General features: G+C 38.4%; 1 long non-coding RNA gene across 1 annotated transcript in view; it reads right to left on the bottom strand.

The window, feature by feature from the left end:
• Nucleotides 1-8341: 8341 nt before the first annotated feature.
• LOC111751381 (uncharacterized) overlaps nt 8342-19261 on the bottom strand; it is a 63540-nt gene continuing 52620 nt past the window's right edge. Inside the window, exon 4 of the long non-coding RNA XR_002786442.2 lies at nt 8342-8396. This is a non-coding gene — a long non-coding RNA (uncharacterized LOC111751381). The remainder of the gene's footprint in view (nt 8397-19261) is intronic.

Genomic DNA, 19261 nt, shown 5'->3' with positions numbered 1-19261 from the left:
ACAAACATACAGAAGATCTAAAGGCCACAATCAACCAACTTGACCTCGTAGGCATATATAGAACACTCCAACAGCAGCAAAAGACACATTATTTTCCAATGCACATGGAACAGTCTCCAAAATAGACTATATCTTAAGTCACAATGCAACCCTCAACAAAATCCAAGACATTGAAATAATACAAAGGCACCTCCTCTGATCACAATGCCATAAAAATATAAATTAATAACAGGAAGAGCAAGAAAAAAAATCAAATACATGGAAACTGAATAACACCTTGCTTAAAAACCACCAGGTAATAGAAGAAATCAAAGATGGGGGAAAAAAATTCCTAGACACATACTAGATGAAAACACGTCATACCAAAACCTTCAGGACACAGAAGGGCAGTGATTAGAGGTGAATTTATATCAATAGATGCACACATCAAAAAAAGAAGAAAGGAACAAAATCAAAACATTAGCTATACGTCTCAAACTAATAGAAAGAGAACAGCAAAAGAACCCCACAGGCACCAGAAGAAAGCAAATAATAAAGATCAGGGCAGAAATAAATGAAATAGAGAATAGAAAAACAACAGAAAGAATCAACAAAACCAAAAGTTGGTTCTTTGAAAGGATCAACAAAATTGACAAACCATTGGCCAAACTGACAAAAAAAAAAAAAAAAAAAAACAGGAAAGGATACAAAAAACCCAAATAAGAAATGAAATGGGGGACATTACAACAGAACCAATTGAAATAAAAAAAAGACCATACCAGAGTACAAAGAAAAACTACACTCCAACATATTTGAAAACCTTGAAGACATGGACAAATTTCTAGAAAAACATTACCGATCTAAACCAACACAAACTGAGGTTGAGTATCTGAATAGACTCATAACAAGAGGAGAGGTTGAAAATGTTTAAAAAAAAAATTCCCAACAAAAGAAAGCTCTGGCCCAGATGCTTCACTGGGAGAATTCTACCAAACAATCAGAGAAGATCTTGTACCAGCACTACTCAAACTATTTCAGAACATAGAAAAGGAAGGGATACTTCTGAATTGATTCTATAAAGCCAGCATAACCCTGTTACCAAAACCAGGCAAAGACACCACCAAAAAAGAAAATGACAGACCAAAATTTCTCATGAATATAGATGTAAAAATTCTCAACAAAATTCTAACCAACAGAACTCAGCATCATATCAAAAAAATAATACACTATGACCAAGTGGGATTCCTACCAGCTATGCAAGTATGGTTCAACTTTAGAAAATCAATCAATGTAATCTACCAGATAAATAAAACAAAAAAAAAGAATCACATGATCATCTCAATTGATTCAGAAAAGGCATTCGATAAAGTCTAACACTCATTCCTGATAAAAACGCCCAATAAAATAGGTATAGAAAGGAAATTCCTCAACATAATAAAGGGCATCTATACAAAACCAACAGACAAGATCACTCTTAAGGGAGAGAGGATGAGAACATTCCCCCCTGAAAACAGGAACAAGACAAGAATTCCCTTTACCACCACTCCTATTTAACTTTGGAAGTCCTAGCTACAGCAATAAGGCAAGAAAAAAGAAATAAAGGGAATACAAATTGGTAAGGAAGAAGTAAAACTATCCCTATTTTTGGATAATATGATACTATACATACCAAAAACCAAACCAAACCTAGTGCTGTATAGTTGATTCTGACTCATAGCAACCCTATAGGACAGAATAGAATTGCCCTATAGAGTTTCCAAGGAGCACCTGATGGATTCAGACTGCTGACCTTTTGGTTAGCAGCCATAGCACTTAACGACTACACCACCAGGGCTCCATACTATACACTATACACTATACCTAAAAAAAAAAAAAAAAAAAAAACTAGTCTAGAGACCCCAAAAGACTCTGCAAAAAAACTACTGAAACTAATAGATTCAGCAGAGTACCAGCATACAAGATAAACATACAAAAATCATTTGGATTCCTGTACACCAATAAAGAGAACGATGAAAAGGAAATCAGAAAAACAATACCATTTATAATAGCCCCTGAGAAAATAAAAAACTTAGGAATAAATCTAACCAGAGATGTAAAAGACCTATATAAAGAAAACTACAAAACATTACTGCAAGAAACCAAAAGAGACCTAAATAAATGGGAAAACATACCATACTCATGGATAGGCAGACTCAATATTGTGAAAATGTCATTTCTACCCAAAGCAATCTACAGATACAATGCATTCCGATCCAAATACCAACAGCATTCTCTAATGAGGTGGAAAAACTAATCATTAACTTTATATGGAAGGGGCCCCTGATAAGTAAAGCACAGTTGAAGAAAAAGAATAAAGCAAGAGGACTCGCACTACCTGACTTCAGATCCTACTCTACAGCTACAGTAGTCAAAACAGCCTGGTACTGGTACAACAACAGACACTTAGACCAATGGAAGAGAATTGAGAACCCAGATGTAAATCCAGCCACTCATGGTCACCTGATTTTTGACAAAAGCCCAAAGTCCATTAAATGGGGAAAAAGACAGTCTTTTGAACAAATGTGCTGGCAAAACTGGATGGCCATCTGTAAAAAAATGAAACAGGACTCATGCCTCACACCATACACAAAAACTAACTCAAAATGGATCAAAGACCTAAATATAAAACCAAAAACTATAAAGATCATAGAAGAAAAAATAGGCCTCAATGTTAGAGGCCCTAACACACACCATAAGTAGGATACAAACCATAACTAACAATACACAAACTCCAGAAGATAAGCTAGATAACTGGGATCTTCTAAAAATTAAACACTTATGCTCATCAAAAGACTTCACCAAAAGAGCAAAAAGGGAGCCTACAGACTAGGAAAAAATTTTTGGCTGTGACAAATCAGACAAAGGTCTAATCTCTAAAATCTATAGAAATACCCAACATCTCTGCATCAAAAAGAAAAATAATCCAATTAAAAAATGGGCAAAGCATATAAACTGACACTTCGCCAAAGAAGACATTCAGGCAGCTAACAGACACATGAGGAAATGCTTGTGATCACTAGCCATTGTTGTTGTTGTTAGGTGCCGTCGAGTCGGTTCCAACTCACAGAGACCCTATGCACAACAGAACGTAACACTGTCCGGTCCTGCACCATCCTACTTTTCAGAAGTAGACTGCCAGGTCCTTCTTCCTAGTCTGTCTTAGTCTGGAAGCTCAGCTGAAACCTGTCCTCCATGGGTGACCCTGCTGGTATCTGAATACTGGTGGCATAGCTTCCAGCATCACAGCAACACGCCAGCCCCCACAGTACGACAAACTGACAGACATGTGGGGGCACTAGCCATTAGAGAAATGCAAATCAAAACCACAAGAGATACCATCTCACCCCAACATTACTAGCATGAATTAAAAAAAATTGAAAATAACAAATACTGGAGAGGCTGTGGGGAGCTTAGAACTCTTATGCACTCCTGATGGGAATGTAAAATGGTACAAACACTTTGGAAAACGATATGGTGCTTCCTTAAAAAGCTAGAAATAGAAATACCGTATGATCCAGCAATTCCACTCCTAGGAATATGTCCTAGAGAAAAAAGAGTTGTCACACAAATAGACATATGCACACCCATATTCATTGCAGCATTATTCGCAGTATCAGAAGGATGGAAACAATCTAGGTGCCTATCAACAGATGAATGGATAAACAAACTATGGTACATACACACAATGGAATACTGTGCAACAATAAAGAGCAACGATGAATCTGCGAAACATCTCACAACATGGATGAATCTGGAGGGCATTATGCTGCGTGAAATAAGTCAGTCACAAAAGGACAAATAGTGTATGACACCACTATTATAAGAACTCATGAAAAGGTTTACACACAGAAAGAAACAATTTTTGATGGTTACTAGGGAGAGGAGGCGTGGGGAAGGAAAAACACTAAATAGACAATAGATAAGTGGTAACTTCAGTGAAGGGTAACAGTACACAACACTGCTGGAGTCAGCACAACTTGACCAAGACAAGGTCAGGGACGGTCCATAACCAAACTCCCTGAGGGACTGAATTACTGGCCTGAGGGCTGGAGACCACGGTCTTGGGGGACATCTAGCTCAATTGGCCTGACACAGTTTATAAAGAAAATGTTCTACATCCCACTTCAGTGAGTAGCGTCTGGGGTCTTAAAAGCGTGTGTGCGGCCACTTAAGATACTCCTCCAGTCTCACCCTGTCGGGGAGCAAGGGAGAATGAAGAAAACCGAAGACACAAGGGAAAGATTTGTCCAAAGGACTAATGGACCTCATCTACCACGGCCCCCACCAGACTGAGTCCAGTACAACTAGATGGTGCCCGGCTACCATCACAGACTGCTCTGACAGGGATCACAATAGAGGGTCCCCAACAGAGCTGAAGAAAAATGTAGAACAAAATTCCAACTCACAAAAATGGCCAGGCTTACTGGTGTGACAGAAACTGGAGAAACCCAGAGGGTATGACCCCCGGACACCCCTTTAACTCAGTACTGAAGTTGCTCCTGAGGTTTGCCCTTCAGCCAAAGATTAGACAGGCCCATAAAACAAAAAGAGACTAAATAGGCACACCAGCCCAGGGGCAATGACGAGAATGCAGAAAGGGACAGGAAAGCTGGCAATGGAAACCCAAGGTAGAGGAGGGGAAAGTGTTGATATGTCATGGGGTTGGCAACCAATATCACAGAACATTATGTGTATTAATTGTTTAATGAGAAACTAATCTGTTCTGTAAACCTTCATCTAAAAAAAAATAAAAATAAAAAAAGCTGGAATGAGTTAGTCACCCTAGACTTAGGTCAAAATTCCATATGAGTTGTGAATGATTAGATTTAGGGAGAGAAGGTAATCGATTCAGCCTTAGATAAAATAGTTCAGCCTTAGATGATTGGGTAGATGGTTCCATTCCCTGAGATACAGAATACATACAGGAGAGGAGCAGGATGGGGTGAAGAGAAAATAAGTTCAATTTTTTAAATATTGTCTTTATGCGACCTGATAGAAATAGGCTATTAAAATCACTGGTCTAGATCCAGAGAGGCTTTTATGGGTTGAAATTAGCTTTGAAATTGACCAACAATATGAAACTGGAAAATAACGGCATTTAAGTTGTCTTGATTTGGAGGTGTTTCAGAAGGACTTTGGTAAAGAACAGTCAGAGAGGTAGGCACACAAAAGAGTGTTATCCTAGAAGGCAAGGGAAGAATTCAGGAAGCAGTGAGTGTTAAATGCCTACAAAGAGGTCAAGTAAAGGTCAAGTCTGAAAAATAGGCCTTTGGATTTGACAACTAGGAAATTATCAGTATGGTCAATGAGAACAATTTTAATAATGTGGTTTAACACAATGCGGAGATTTGTTTCCATGTATCCTTTAAAACACAGCAGTGCCAATAAGAGGCTTCTTGGGAAAAAGAAAAGTTCAGGTTGGCAGAAGTAACAGAGATGGAATTTTCCCACGGTCGCTTTTCTAAGGAGCTCTGGGCACACTCTTTCTTGTGTAGTGTACTATCTTCCCCTTATCAACATCTGCCTCACATGAATCTCTTTTTCTTGCCTTGCCTCCTCCACCTAGCCTTCCAGTACTACTTTAGCCCCTTTTAAAAGGGGAAGGAGCTATTTACCTAGTCACACTCTAATGAGTGACCCCAATGAGTCACAACCTTGTATAATCTCCTGCCCTTGAGTGTGGGCATAACCTGTGACTTGCTTCTAAGTCCAAGGAATATGAATTATCACTCCCTTGATTGGGTTACGTTATATAAGATTCTGTCCTAGCAGAGGTCCCTGGGTGTTGCAAGCAGTTTTCAATAGGCTGCTATAACCTAAAGGTTAGCGGTTCGAACTCACCCAGCGGCTCTGTAGAAAAAGGCCTAGCAGACTGTTTCTGTAAAGATTACAGAAAAAAAGAAAAAAACCTATGGAGTTTTACTCTGTAACACATGGGGTCACCATGAGTTGGAATTGACTTCATTGTAGCGGGTTTTTGTTTGTTTGTATCCTAGAAGAATGGAGCTAGAGATTCTGCTGGCCTTGAAGAAGTAAGCTGCAATACTGTGAGACTGTCTTGTCCGAGAGCCACATGGCAAATGCAAGTGGCCTCTTGGAGCTAGCGGACAGCCTGCAAGGAAAGTAGGGGAGGGGGCACTCATTTCTACAGCTGTAAAGAACTGAATTCTGCCAAGAACCACATGAGCTTGGAAGAGAACCCCAAACACCAGATGAGAACACAGCCTTCCTGACACCTGAGCAGAGGACTCATTTAAGCCACGCCCAGACTCTGGCTCACAGAAACTGTGAGATAATAAATGTGTGCTGTTTTAATTTGTTAAATCTGTGGTAATTTGTTATACACCAATAGAAAATTAATACACAGGTCAAAACTGATTACCTTGAAGCACACTTCATTAAAACTCAACCAGTTTCCCCTCTGTATTCTCAACATTAGGTTTTCTCTTCTTGGATTTCTGCGTACACAGAACTCATAATGAGCTCATTATCCCACTTTTATTTCTTTCCTTTTCTGAATTAACCTTCCCCTTAAAAGTTTTTCTTCCCAGTTCTGTGTTCCAGAATCACTAGTCCACATGGATGGTACACCTAGTTAATGTCTGCTAACCACATTAGCAATATCAGTTTTTATCCAATCACACATCCTGCATTTTGTCTTCCACTTGCACAATTAACATCCTTAAAACTCCACTTTTTCATTTCCTTAATTTACCTCTCTGAGATCACTCATCAATTCATAGTGGGGTTTTTAAAGGCTATTTTGCCATGTGGTCAGCTGAACCATAAATGCCCCACCCCCCCAAAAACCAAAAAACCAAAATTCAAGATGTCAAAAAACATGAACTATTCATTTTTGTGAATTAGCTTCATTTTTCTATAATTCATTACATTTGTCAAGAAAATTTCTAAAGATTACTTTCAGATGATAATGTTTCACCACATTTTTCTCTGATTGCTTTTTTAAACACTTTAAAAAGAACAGTTTGCCAGTTGATGTTCATTGTTAATATGTCTTATAGCTAGCGATCAACAATTACCTCTTCAGCATTAGCCTGCACAATGTACTATTTAATGTATTAAGTATGCTAAAACACAAAATAGCAGCTGCCTTGTTAAATTCTGAAAATTTAATAACTATAATAATGTAAGACCAGTCATACATATATACATATAATATATAAATGTATACACATTTATGTATTTTTCTATATAAACATATATATAAAAATAAAAAAATATTTTTTATAACTGTATATATATTTATATAAAATACTTATATGTAAAATATATTTATATATATTAAGTACTGTGTTTTGTTTATACTATATTTTTGACCTTTCGTATTTTCTAATCCCTTTTGACAAAATGAAATCGTAGTGATAGTCATACAAGCCAAACTTCCCATATCTTTATCTTGACTGATTCTGTCATATCATTTTACTATAGTGAAGGCTTAGCATTCATACAGTTATCTTTACTGGAATTTTGGTGATGATAACTGTATATAGAAATTGAAATGCATAATACATACGAAGAGTGGGTTCATGTGCATGTTTGAAGAATACTTGTTCCCATAATTCGCTTCAGGCTGAACTCTTCCTGAAGAGCCATTCCAATTATAGGATGGATGGATATAAGGATTGTTCTGTTTGGGCTCATGTAGTATAAAGCTATTTTAAATGAAGAGAAAAAAAAACAGGAAAAACTTGAGAGTACTGAAAAAATCAAACACAGCGTTAAGTGTTAGAAGAGATTGTTATGACTATATTCCGTAGGAAGCAAATAAACGAAGTCATTCAGAAGTCACATAAGATTGATGTAATAGATAAAATAATGGCATATTATTTTACTGAAAGAAATAAACCATTCTCCTTTTATTCTATTTCTCACTAAAACTAGTTTTTTTTTGGGGGGGGTAGTATTTCCTATTTTGTCTCAGAATGTCTGAGAAATTACTGATACTTAGAAAAAAGAAATGAAAGAAGTACATTTAAAAAATCTTACAGATTAATTTTAGTCAATACTATTTCTCAGGAAATATGTTATTTTCTACTCAGGCATAAACATAATTTTATAGATATTCATGATTACAAACATTGTTCTCCCTGACTATGCCCCTTCCACCCTACCCAAACCCCCAATATGCCCCTTCCACCCTGCAACCCCATAAATACATAAATTAAAACTGTAAATACATAAAACCGTCTAGCAAAATTCCTTCTAAGTTAGATCCTGCTCTCTCTCTTTCTCAATATTTATAAGCTTTAACTTCACTTTCAATAGATAGCTTACTCGTAATCTCTTCCAGAGAACTGTGATGGTGGAGATTCAGGTCTTCTAGGAAGGACTCTCTGAATGGATGATCTCCTGGGATTCTGTAAATAGGTAATTTGTTGTTTTTTTAAGGGAGAGAGGAAGGGGTTAGCCACAATTCTAAGGAAATTTGAAATACAACAGATCACATTGATTCTTCATACTAAATATCAAGATATCATCAGGAGTGATCTTAAAAAATATGACAAACCAAGGTAATTTGCTAAAAGGCAATAGTTTAGGAATTACGGTGATAACTTAGAGAATCTCTCTATACTTCTATATCTCTATATAACTACCTTATCTATCAATCGATCGATGGAGCCATTCAAGATGGAGAATGGTTTACCGAAGTGGAAATGCAAATGAAGGATCTATTTCAGCCTCTACTCTAAGCAGCAAGTGACCTTTCTGTCCAAAAGAATTAAATTTAAATCCCCCTTTCCACTGTCGAAGGAGCCTGGTGTCTCAGTGGTTAAGGGCTCAACTACTAACCGAAAGGTCAGTGGTTTAAAACCACCAGCAGCTCTATAGGAGAAAGATGTGGCAGTGGCTTCTGTAAAGATTTACAGCCTTGGAAACCCTGTGGGGCAGTTCTTCTCTGTCCTATGCATCACTGAGTCGGAATCCACTCGATGGCAAAAGGTTTGGTTTGGTCCCATTGTCTTAGTGTGAAAAACATATCCTCAGAGAAAACAGTTCGCAAGAATAACTCGAACATAGAATATGTAGCTTGAATAAAGATTGCTGCAGCATCTAACAGCCCACCATACTGCAGAGAGTATTGGAGGGCAGCTAATGCATTTAAATCAATTGGTAAAAACTTGGTACTGAAAGACTGAACTTTGAGTAAGTGCATAAGCAAAGACTAAACTATGGTAATATGGGCACTGAAGCAAGACATTGGCAATTCAATACAGACATGAGGCACATAGTAGTAGATCCAGACCAGATGATAGTTATTTTGACATGGGAAAATTGTGATACAGCTTATAAAATAAGGCATTATTCTCTCTGATTAAAAAAATAAGACAGTAGTATGTGAAATAAAGGACATCATCCACCCCTAAGCTTCAGCTCATCACCACAACCACTTTCTACGGTGAGATCTTGGATGAAGTGGGGGTTGGCAACAATATCAGGGATGATACAGAGGTTAAATATCTAGAAAGACAAACTGATACAAACGGGAAGAATGAGACAGACCCAACGTTTCTCTTCCGTTGTCTAGATAGCTTTCTTTTCTCTTTCGGCTTTCCTTTTTTGCTTTTTTTTTGCAATCTTCTTTAAAATAAAACAAAAAACCACAACAAAACAAAAAAAGAAAACCATGACTCTTGAAAAAGTTTGAATTCAATGAGAAGCTTGGCCAGAGACCTTCACTTGTGTCTATAGCCAGTCCTTCTGGTCTTTGCTCCGTGATGTCACAATGGCCAGAATCAAGGGCTCTTGACCATTCCATGCCTCAAGTCTTAAAGGGGCTACACATTTCCTTCCATGATGTCCCTAACTCCATCGATCTAGGCCTCTTTCTAGAATAGTGGGCAAGAGAATGTAGTATATCAGATATGATGAAAAGAGGCCTACCTAAAATTTGGATTTGGAGACCATCTTTAGGTGCAGCAGTGTGAATGTGCTGGAGAGAAGGATCTAGGAAGCAATAAAGATCTCAGTATGTAGATAGACTGTTGTATACCTCCCATTTGTCCAGCATTGGCCTAAGTTAAACTCATTAGTCCAGACCTGGCCCTGATACAACTAGGTAAATGTAGAAAAGTGTCTCAGGAAGAACATAAGAATTGAAAATTATAGCGTAAAAGACAGAACCAAAGGGAGACTGACAAGGTGGGGTATTTTTTGTTGTTGTTGTTCTTTTGTTTTTTAATCAGGCCCCGGGGATGATAGTGATTGCAGTGGTGATAGTAGTGTTGCGCTTCACTCTTGTGAATACATGAGGGTTCAGAGAGAACAAACAGCTAGTTAGTAAAAACATGTTCCTCCCGAGTCACTGACTGTATCAGACCCTTGAAGTAGAATGAACACTTATGAGAGTGACCCTGGGGAGCGGGGGTGTAAGGTATTACTATTTATACTGGAACAACAGGCAGAAACTGGGACTGTCCTGTTCACCCTACCTTGAAATTACTGTTGTTGGATTCAAAGCCAGGCCTCCCCATGTTCTCCAGAAACACATTCAATGTGGCTTTCACCTTCTCCACCAAAGGAATACCTCTTCCATATCTTACTTCAGAAAACCTCGAAACATCCTATTCAGTATTACGTAGGCAGAGTCATGGATTCCATTGTTCAGCATCCATAGTGAAGTTGACCCTGTGAGGGTGTGGTGCAGAGGTATCCCATGTAGCATTAAGTCATGGTTCAGCTGACAGTTTCAAAGGACAGGAAACAAGCCAGGTGGAGGGGTCCATTACCACAAATGTGTGGGAAAATCAGCAGATCCCCATCTCAGTTCATGACTAAAGGTCAAAGCATAGTCTAGGGGTTGGGAAAAGTAAAGAAGTCAAGAGAAGCCTCTGTAACTTGCTGACGATATTCCAAAGACCAGTTTGTGTGCAGGAAGACACACCTGGGACCTTCCGGTTCATCTGATCCATCTGGAACAGGCTGAGTAGGTGTCACATGTATTTGCCAAACTAAGCAAGGTAGTTGCCCTATTCATTCTCCTCCAAAATGCCTTTGGAGTTTTTTCCAGTCGTTAGAGAATAAAGGCTTTTTCTAGGGAAGAAATATCTGCAGCCAGGAGTACACTGCACCACGGAAGGCTGGAACTGAGATTTTCAGACAAACTTCAGGTTTTAAAATCTATGCTAAAACATCTCCAGAGGGCCCAACAGCACTGTCCGGCTATCCTACAATTCCATAATTAATTCATTCTCCTGCTCTCTGAGGCAACTATTGCATCACCTCCTCTCTCCCTAAACCTCCAACTTCTTCTCCATGTTCTTTATTCTCACTTCTTACCTCACTAAGAAAATAGAAACAATCAGAAGACAGATATTTCACCCCACCACCAAATCTACCTACTTACCTGTATCTGTGTTTATATACTCTGCCATGGATAAAGTGTCTCTGCTTCTATCAAAGAACAATGCATCCAAATACGCTCAAGATCTCTCCTCTTCTTGCCTCCCCAAGGACTTTACTAGTGCAATTATTCCCACGCTATATAGTATCACTTTCTTCCACTGCGCTGGATCATTTCCATTAACACGCAGGTGTGCATTATACAAATACCCTCTGAACTCCACATTTTCCACCAGATATGGCTCATTTTTTTTCTTCTTCCTATCACTGCGAAAGATCTCAAAAAAGTTTTCAACACTCAATGTCACCACTTCTTAACCCACACCTTTCAGGCCACATCATACTTGCTTCTGTCCCCACCATTCTGCTGAAACTTCTCTTGTCAAGGTTACCACCCCTTCCATTTTGACAAACCCAGTTGCTATTTCTGTGCTCTCATCTGACTTGATCTCTCAGAAGCATTTAATACAATGGGCTATTCTTTAATTCTTTTTTACTGTACTTTAGATGAAGGTTTACAGAACAAACTAGCTTCTCATTAAACAATACACATAGTATTTTATGAGATTGGTTACCAACTCCAACAACATGTCAACACTCTCCTTTCTCAAACTTGGGCTCCATATTACCAGCTTTCCTGTCCCCTCCTGCCCTCTAGTCCTTGTCCCTGGGCTGGTGTGCCTGATTAGTCTCGCTTTGTTTTATGGCCCTGTCTAATCTTTGGATGAGGGGTGAACATCAGCACTGACTTCATTACTGAGCTAAAAGTGTGTCTGGGGACCATACTCTCAGGGCTTCTGCAGTTTCTGTCAGGTCAGCAAGTCTGGTCTTTTTTTATAAGTTAGAATTCTGTTCTACATTTTTCTCCAGCTCTATCAGGGACCTTCTGTTGTGGCCCCTATCAGAGCAGTCGGTGGTGGTAGCCGGGCACCATCTAGGTGTACTGGACTTAGGACAGGGAACAGAGGGGCCCCCAAATATGCAATTCACATAAACAAATTAAAGTAACAAAGTAACAGGAAAAGGGCCAGGGCGCAGAAACAAAGCCATTCACCAGAACAATGGGGCAGGGTATCAGAAAACAACCCGGAAACTTCCTTAAAGTTGTCTTTCAGAAGCAGCCCGATGAAACCAGCCCCAGGGACCTGTGCAGAACATCCACCTGTGACTGCCATGTGACCTTCCACCAGGGGCCGTGAGGGGCTGCAGCCGCAGCTGGGGAATCGAACTCAGGGAGCGACAGACTGCACAGGCGTGACACCCCATAATAAGGCCTGCTATAAATCCCAGCAGCCTCCGGAACAGGAGCCATCTTAGAAAGCTGCTGCGCGGGCACTGTAGTTAACATATCTCCACCAAGACGGGCCACCTCCTGGAAAACTCTGCCTATACTTATGAATAAACATAAATCTTTTCCCGCCCAAAAACCTCTAAGAACACACGCAAATCCTTTGTTGTGTGAGACAGGGGTAAGTATTGCCTAGGCCCTCCTTGTCTCCACTTGCAAGCCTCTTCAGTAAAACTTTGCTCCTATGGAAAATCCTCCGTGTCTTACCTGTTCATTCTTGACCAGTGAGAGGCAAGAGCCTTATTAAAGGCGTAGAAGTGCCGGCAACAGACTCAGTCTGGTGGAGGCCATGGTAGCTATGTTTTATTAGTCCTTCGGACTAATCTTTCCCTTGTGTTTTTAGTTTTCTTCATGCTCCCTTGCTCCCAAAGGGGTGAGACCAGTGGAGTATCTTAGACGGCCCCTCACAGGCTTTTAAAACCCCAAACGCTACTCACCAAAGTCAAATACAGAACACTTTCTTTATAAAGTATGTTACACCAATTGAACTAGATGGTCCCTGACTCCATGGTCTCTACAGCCCCCAGCCCAGTAATTCGGTCCCTCGGGGGCTTGGATGTATCTATGGAGCTTCCATGACCTTGCCTTGTACCAGTTGTGCTGCCTTCCCCAGTATTGTGTAATGTCTTATCCTTCACCAAAATTACCACTTATCTATTGTCTATTTAGTGTTTTTCCATCCACACCCCCGCTCACTTGTAACCATCGAAGGTTGTTTCTTTTTGTGTGTAAACCATCTCATGAGTTTTTATAGTAGTCGTCTCACACAATATTTGTCTTCTGTGATCGACTTATTTCACTAAGCATAAAGCTCTCCACATTCATCCATATCGTGAGATGCTTCCCAGATTCATCTTTGTTCATCATTGCATAGAATTCCATTGTGTGTATGTATCATAGTTTGTTTATCCATTCTTCTGTTGATGGACATCTAGGTTGTTTCCATCTTTTTGCTATTGTAAACAATGCTGCAATGAACATAGGTGTGCATACATCTATTGGTATGACAGCTCTTATTTCTCTAGGATATATTTCTAGGAGTGGCATTGCTGGATCATATGGTAGTTCTATTTCTAGCTTTCTAAGGAAGGGCCATATCGTTTTCCAAAATGGTTGTACCATTTTGTATTCCCACCAACAGTGCATGAGAGTTCCAGTCTCCCCGCAGCCTCTCCAACATGTTTTTCTCTGTTTTTTAGATTCATGCCAGTAATGTTGGGATGAGATGGTATCTCATTGTGGTTTTGATTTGCATTTCTCTAATGGTTAGTGATCGCCAGCATTTCCTCATGTGTCTGTTAGCAGCTTGAATGTATTCTTTGATGAAATGTCTGTTCATTTCCTTTGCCCATTTTTTAAATGGGTTATTTGTCTTTTTGTTGTGGAGAAGATGAATTTACCTGTAGATTTTGGAGATTAGACCTTTGTGGGATTTGTCATAGCCAAAATTTTTCTTCCCAGTCTGTAGGTTCTCTTTTAAATCTTTTGGTGAAGTCCTTTGATGAGTTTAAGTGTTCAATTTTTAGAATATCCCAGTTATCTAGCTTATCTTCTGCAGTTTGTGTGCTGTTAGTTATGGTTTGTGTCCTGCTAATGCTGTGTATTAAGGCCTCTAGCGTTGATCGTATTTTTTCCCCTATGATGTTTATAGTTTTTGGTTTTGTGTTTAGGCCTTTGATCCATTTTCAGTTAGGTTTTGTGTATGGTGTGAGATATGGGTCCCGTTTCATTTTTTACAGATGGACATCCAGTTTTGTTAGCACCATTTATTAAAAAGACTGTCTTTTCCCACATGTGATGGACTTTGGGCCCTTGTTGAAGATCGGGTGATAGATTTGCATCTGGGTTCTCAATTCCGTTCAATTGGTCAATGTGCTTGTCAGTGTACCAGTACCAGGCTGTTTTGACTACCATAGCTGTATAGTAGGTTCTGAGGTCAGGTAGTGTGAGTCCTCCTACTTTATTCTTCTCCTTCAATAGTGTTTTATTTATTGGGGCCTCTTCCCTTCCCATATGAAGTTAACGATTAGTTTTTCCATCTCATTAAAGAATGCTGTCGGTATTTGGATCGGGGTTGCATTGTATGTGTAAATTGCTTTGGGTAAAATTGTCATTTTCACAATGCTGAGCCTATCTATCCATGAGCATGGTATGTTTTTCCATTTATGCAGATCTCTTTTGGTTCCTTGCAGTAGCGTTTTGTAGTTTTCTTTGTATAGGTCTTTTACATCCCTGGGTAGATTTATTCCTAAGTATTTTCTTTTTTCAGGGGCTATTATAAACGGTATTGTTTTCCTGATTTCCTTTTCGTCGTTCTCTTTATTGGTTTATAGGAATCCAACTGATTTTTCTATGTTTATCTTGCATCCTACTACTCTGCTGAATCTTTCTATTAGTTCCAGTAATTTCCTCATGGAGTCTTTTGGGTTTTCTATATACACTATCATATCATCCAAAAATAGGGATAGTTTTACTTCTTTCTTACCAATTTGGATGCCCTTTATTTCTTTTTCTTGCCTTATTGTTCTAGCTAGAACTTCCAACACAATGTTCAATAGGAGTGGTGGTAAAGGGCATCCTTGTCTTATTTCTATTCTGAGGGGGAATGTTTTCACCCTGTCTCCATTAAAAGTGATGTTGGCTGTTGGCTTTGTATGCCAAAAAAAAAAAAAAAAGTTGCTGGTGAGTCGATTCCGACTCATTGCGACCTTATAGGTCAGAGTAGAACTGCCCCATAGAGTTTCCAAGGAGCGCCTGGTGGATTTGAACTGCTAACCTTTTGGTTAGCAGCCATAGCACTTAACCGCTACTCCACCAGTTTCCAAATAGATGCCCTTTATTATGTCGAGTAATTTCCCTTCTATACCTATTTTATTGAGAGTTTTTATCAGGAATTGGCGTTGGACTTTGTTGAATGCCTTTTCTGCATCGATTGAGAGGATCATGTGATCCTTTTCTTTCCTTTTATTTATGTGGTGGATTACACTGGTTGATTTTCTAATATTGAACCGTCCTTGCATACCAGGTATAAAGCCAACTTGGTCATGGCGTATTATTTTTTGTATACGATGCTGAATTCTGTTGACTAGAATCTTGTTGAGTAGTAATGATGCAAGCTTTTCTCTGAATGTTTAGTAGAATTCGCTAGTGAAGCCAACTGGGCCAGGGCTTTTTTTTTTTTTGAATGTTTTCGTATTACCTTTTCAACCTCTTGTTATGGGCTGTTCAGATTTTCAACATCATTTTGTGTTTGTTTGGGTAGGTATTGTGTTTCTAGAAATTTGACCATTTCCTCTAGGTTTTCAAATTTGTTGGAGTACAATTCTTCATAATACTCTGTTATGATCCTTTTATTTCAATTGGGTCTGTTGTCAGGTTCCCCATTTCATTTCTTATTTGGGGTATTTGAGTCCTCTCCTGCTTTTCTTTTGTCAATTTGGCCTGTGGTTTGTCAATTTTATTGATCCTTTCAAAGAAACAACTTTTGATTTTGTTGATTCTTTCTATTGTGTATTTCATTTATCTCTGCTCTGATCTTTATTATTGCATTTTTTTCTGGTGGCTGTGGGCTTCGTTTACCGTTTTCTTTCTATTCGAGTTTTGTAGCTAATGTTTGATTTTGTCCCTTTTTTTTAATGTGTGCATCTATTGCTATAAATTGACCGTTGAGCACTGCCTTCGCTGTGTCCCAAAGATTTTGGCTTGATGTGTTTTCATTCTCATTTGATTGTAGGAGTTTTTTAATTCCATCTTCCATTTCTTCTCTTACCCAGTAGCTTTTGAGCAGAGTGTTATTCAGTTTCCATGTAAATGATTTTTTTTTCCTTGCTCTTCCTGTTGTTAATTTTTACTTTGATGGCATTGTGGTCAGAAAAGATACTTTTTATAATCTCAGTGTTTTGAATTTTGTTGAAGGCTGTTTTCTGGCCTAAGAAGTCGTCTATTCTGGAGAACATTCCATCTGCATTGGAAAAGAATGTGTACTTTGCGGCTGTTGGGTGAAGTGTTCTATACATGTCTACGAGGTCAAGTTGGCAGATTGTGCCCTTTAGATCTTCTGTATCTTTGTTGAGTTTCTTTTTAGATGTTCTGACTTTACTGAGAATGGTGTGTTGAAGTCTCCTACCATTACTGTGGAACTCTCAGTTTCTCTTTTCATTGCTGTTAGAGTTTGTTTTATGTATTTTGGAACCCTGTCATTGGGTGTGTAGATATTTATTATGGTTATGTCTTCATGATGGATGGTCCCTTTAATCATTATATAGTGGCTTTCTTTGTCTTTTATGGTGGATTTTGTTTTAAAATCTATTTTATCTGAGATTAGTATTGCCACTCCTGCTTTTTTTGATAGCCGTTTGCTTGACATATTTTTTCCATCCTTGGATTTTTAATAAATTTATGTCTTTGTTTCTGAGGTGTGTCTCTTGTAGACAGCATATTGATGGGTCTTTTTTTTTTTTTAATCCATTCTGTCACTCTCTGTGTCTTTATGGGTGCATTTAGGCCATGTACGTTCACTATAATTATTGATAGGAGTGATTTTTTGGCTGTCATTTTGTAGTGCTTTTTTTTTTTTTGTGATGCCTCCATTTTCTTTATTCCACTTACTCTCCTGTACTGAATTCCTTTTGTTTGTGGATTTTTTTTCATTTCTATTGTTTTTGTAGATTTCATTTTTACTAAGACTTTATGCTTTTCTTCTTTATTTTGATGAGTAGGTTTGTTAACTTTCTTTGTGGTTACCTTGAAATTTACCCTTATCTTCCCAGGTTTTAACCAGTCTATTAATACTTGCTTATCACCTTGCCTTCCTCTCCATTTGAAAGTTTTATACCTACACCGTTTATCCCCTCTTTAATTATTCTGACTTTCTTGTCATTTACAGATTAACCTCTCTGGTTCCCTGTTGTAAATCTTTTGGTTTTGAATAGTCCTTGAGAGTTCATTTCATAGGTTGATATCTGGCTGGTGTAATCTTGCATCATAGATTTAGGCTGTTGTGTGATGTTGTTTGTTCTCAATTCAAAGGACTCCCTTTAATAATTCTTACAAATTCGACTTGGCGTTTACATATTCCCTTAATTTCTGTTTATCTGGAAATATCCTAATTTCACCATCATATTTGAACAAGAGTTTTGAAGGATATATTATTCCTGGTTGGCAATTTTTTTCTTTCAAAGTTTTATATATTCATCCTATCGCCTTTTTGCCTGCATGATTTCTGCCAAGTAATCAGAGCTTAGTCTTATTGTTTCCCCTCTGCGTGTGATTTTTTTTCTTAAGCTGTTCTCAGGATTCTTTTTTTATGTTTGGTTTTAGCAAGCGTGATTATTATATGGCTTGGGGATTTTCTTTTGGGGTTTATCCTATATGGGATTCGTTGAGCTTCTTGGATGGTCAGCTTTTCGTCTTTCATGATATTAGGGAAATTTTCTGTCAGCAAATTTTCAGTGATCCTCTCTGTGTTTTCCATTTTCTTCCCCTGTTCTGAAACTCCAATCATTTGCGGATTTTTGCTTTTGATTGTATTCCATATAATTCTCAAGGTTTTTTCATTTTTCTTTATTCTTTTTTCTGATTTTTCCTCAAAGTGGTATCCAAGTGTTTGTCTTCAGTTTTGCTGATCCTATCTTCCATTGTTTCAAACCTGCTCCTCAGACCTTCTATGACACTGTCCATTTCTGAAATCTTGTTGTTTATCTTTTGGATTTCAAATTGTTGTTTTTGGATGATTTCTAATTGTAAATTTATTTTGACATTTTGTCCTTGTATAATTTTCCTGAATTCTTCCAGTGTTTTGTCTTTATTTTCCATGAATTTATCTGCTTTTACCATGAATTTGTCTGTTTTTTCCTCATTTTTGTCTACTTTTTGCTTCAACTCTTGGATAGGTCTGAATATTAGAGATTTGAATTCCCTATTAAATTTTTTTTTTTTATCAGATAGTTCCAGGGCCTTCTACTTGAAAGTCATTTGGTGTTTTATTTAGGACGCCTACTAGATTTTCTTATATGTTTTGATATTATCTGCTGTCTTCAGGACATTCAGTAGTTATTCTTTTTGTTTATTGATTGTAGATTTGTTTGTTTTGTCCTGCTTTTTTGTTTCATTTGGTATGTCTGAGAAGGTGAGTTGTGCATTCTTTGTTGTTTGCTTGTCTGTGGCCATGATACTTTTCACCTTTATATCCAATGGGCAGGGCAAGTTGCTCAGCTATGGTGCAACAGGGCAGGTCCAGCTGAAGGGAATGGTCTGGGATAGGTTGTTTGTGGCATGTACTGGAGCCAACAAGGTGGGCCAGGGGTCCATGCAGGGCAGGTTCTGGTAGGCAGTGCCTGGGCTGCTCGGGGGTGCAATGTTCAGCACACAGTGCAGATATGCAGGAGGGAGGGGGGAGTTGTGATGTGTTGAGGTAAGTTGCATATGAGAAAGAAGAGTAAGAGGAGAAATAGGAGCAAAAAAAAAAGTGCTGAGAAAGCATGCCATTGGAGTGGAGAGACAAGGAGCTGAGAAATGAAGAAAAAGAAAAAGAGA

Source organism: Loxodonta africana, chromosome X (assembly GCF_030014295.1).
Source record: "Loxodonta africana isolate mLoxAfr1 chromosome X, mLoxAfr1.hap2, whole genome shotgun sequence".
NCBI classification, from domain to species: Eukaryota; Metazoa; Chordata; class Mammalia; order Proboscidea; family Elephantidae; genus Loxodonta; species Loxodonta africana.
This window is presented reverse-complemented; position numbering and strand designations above follow the sequence as displayed.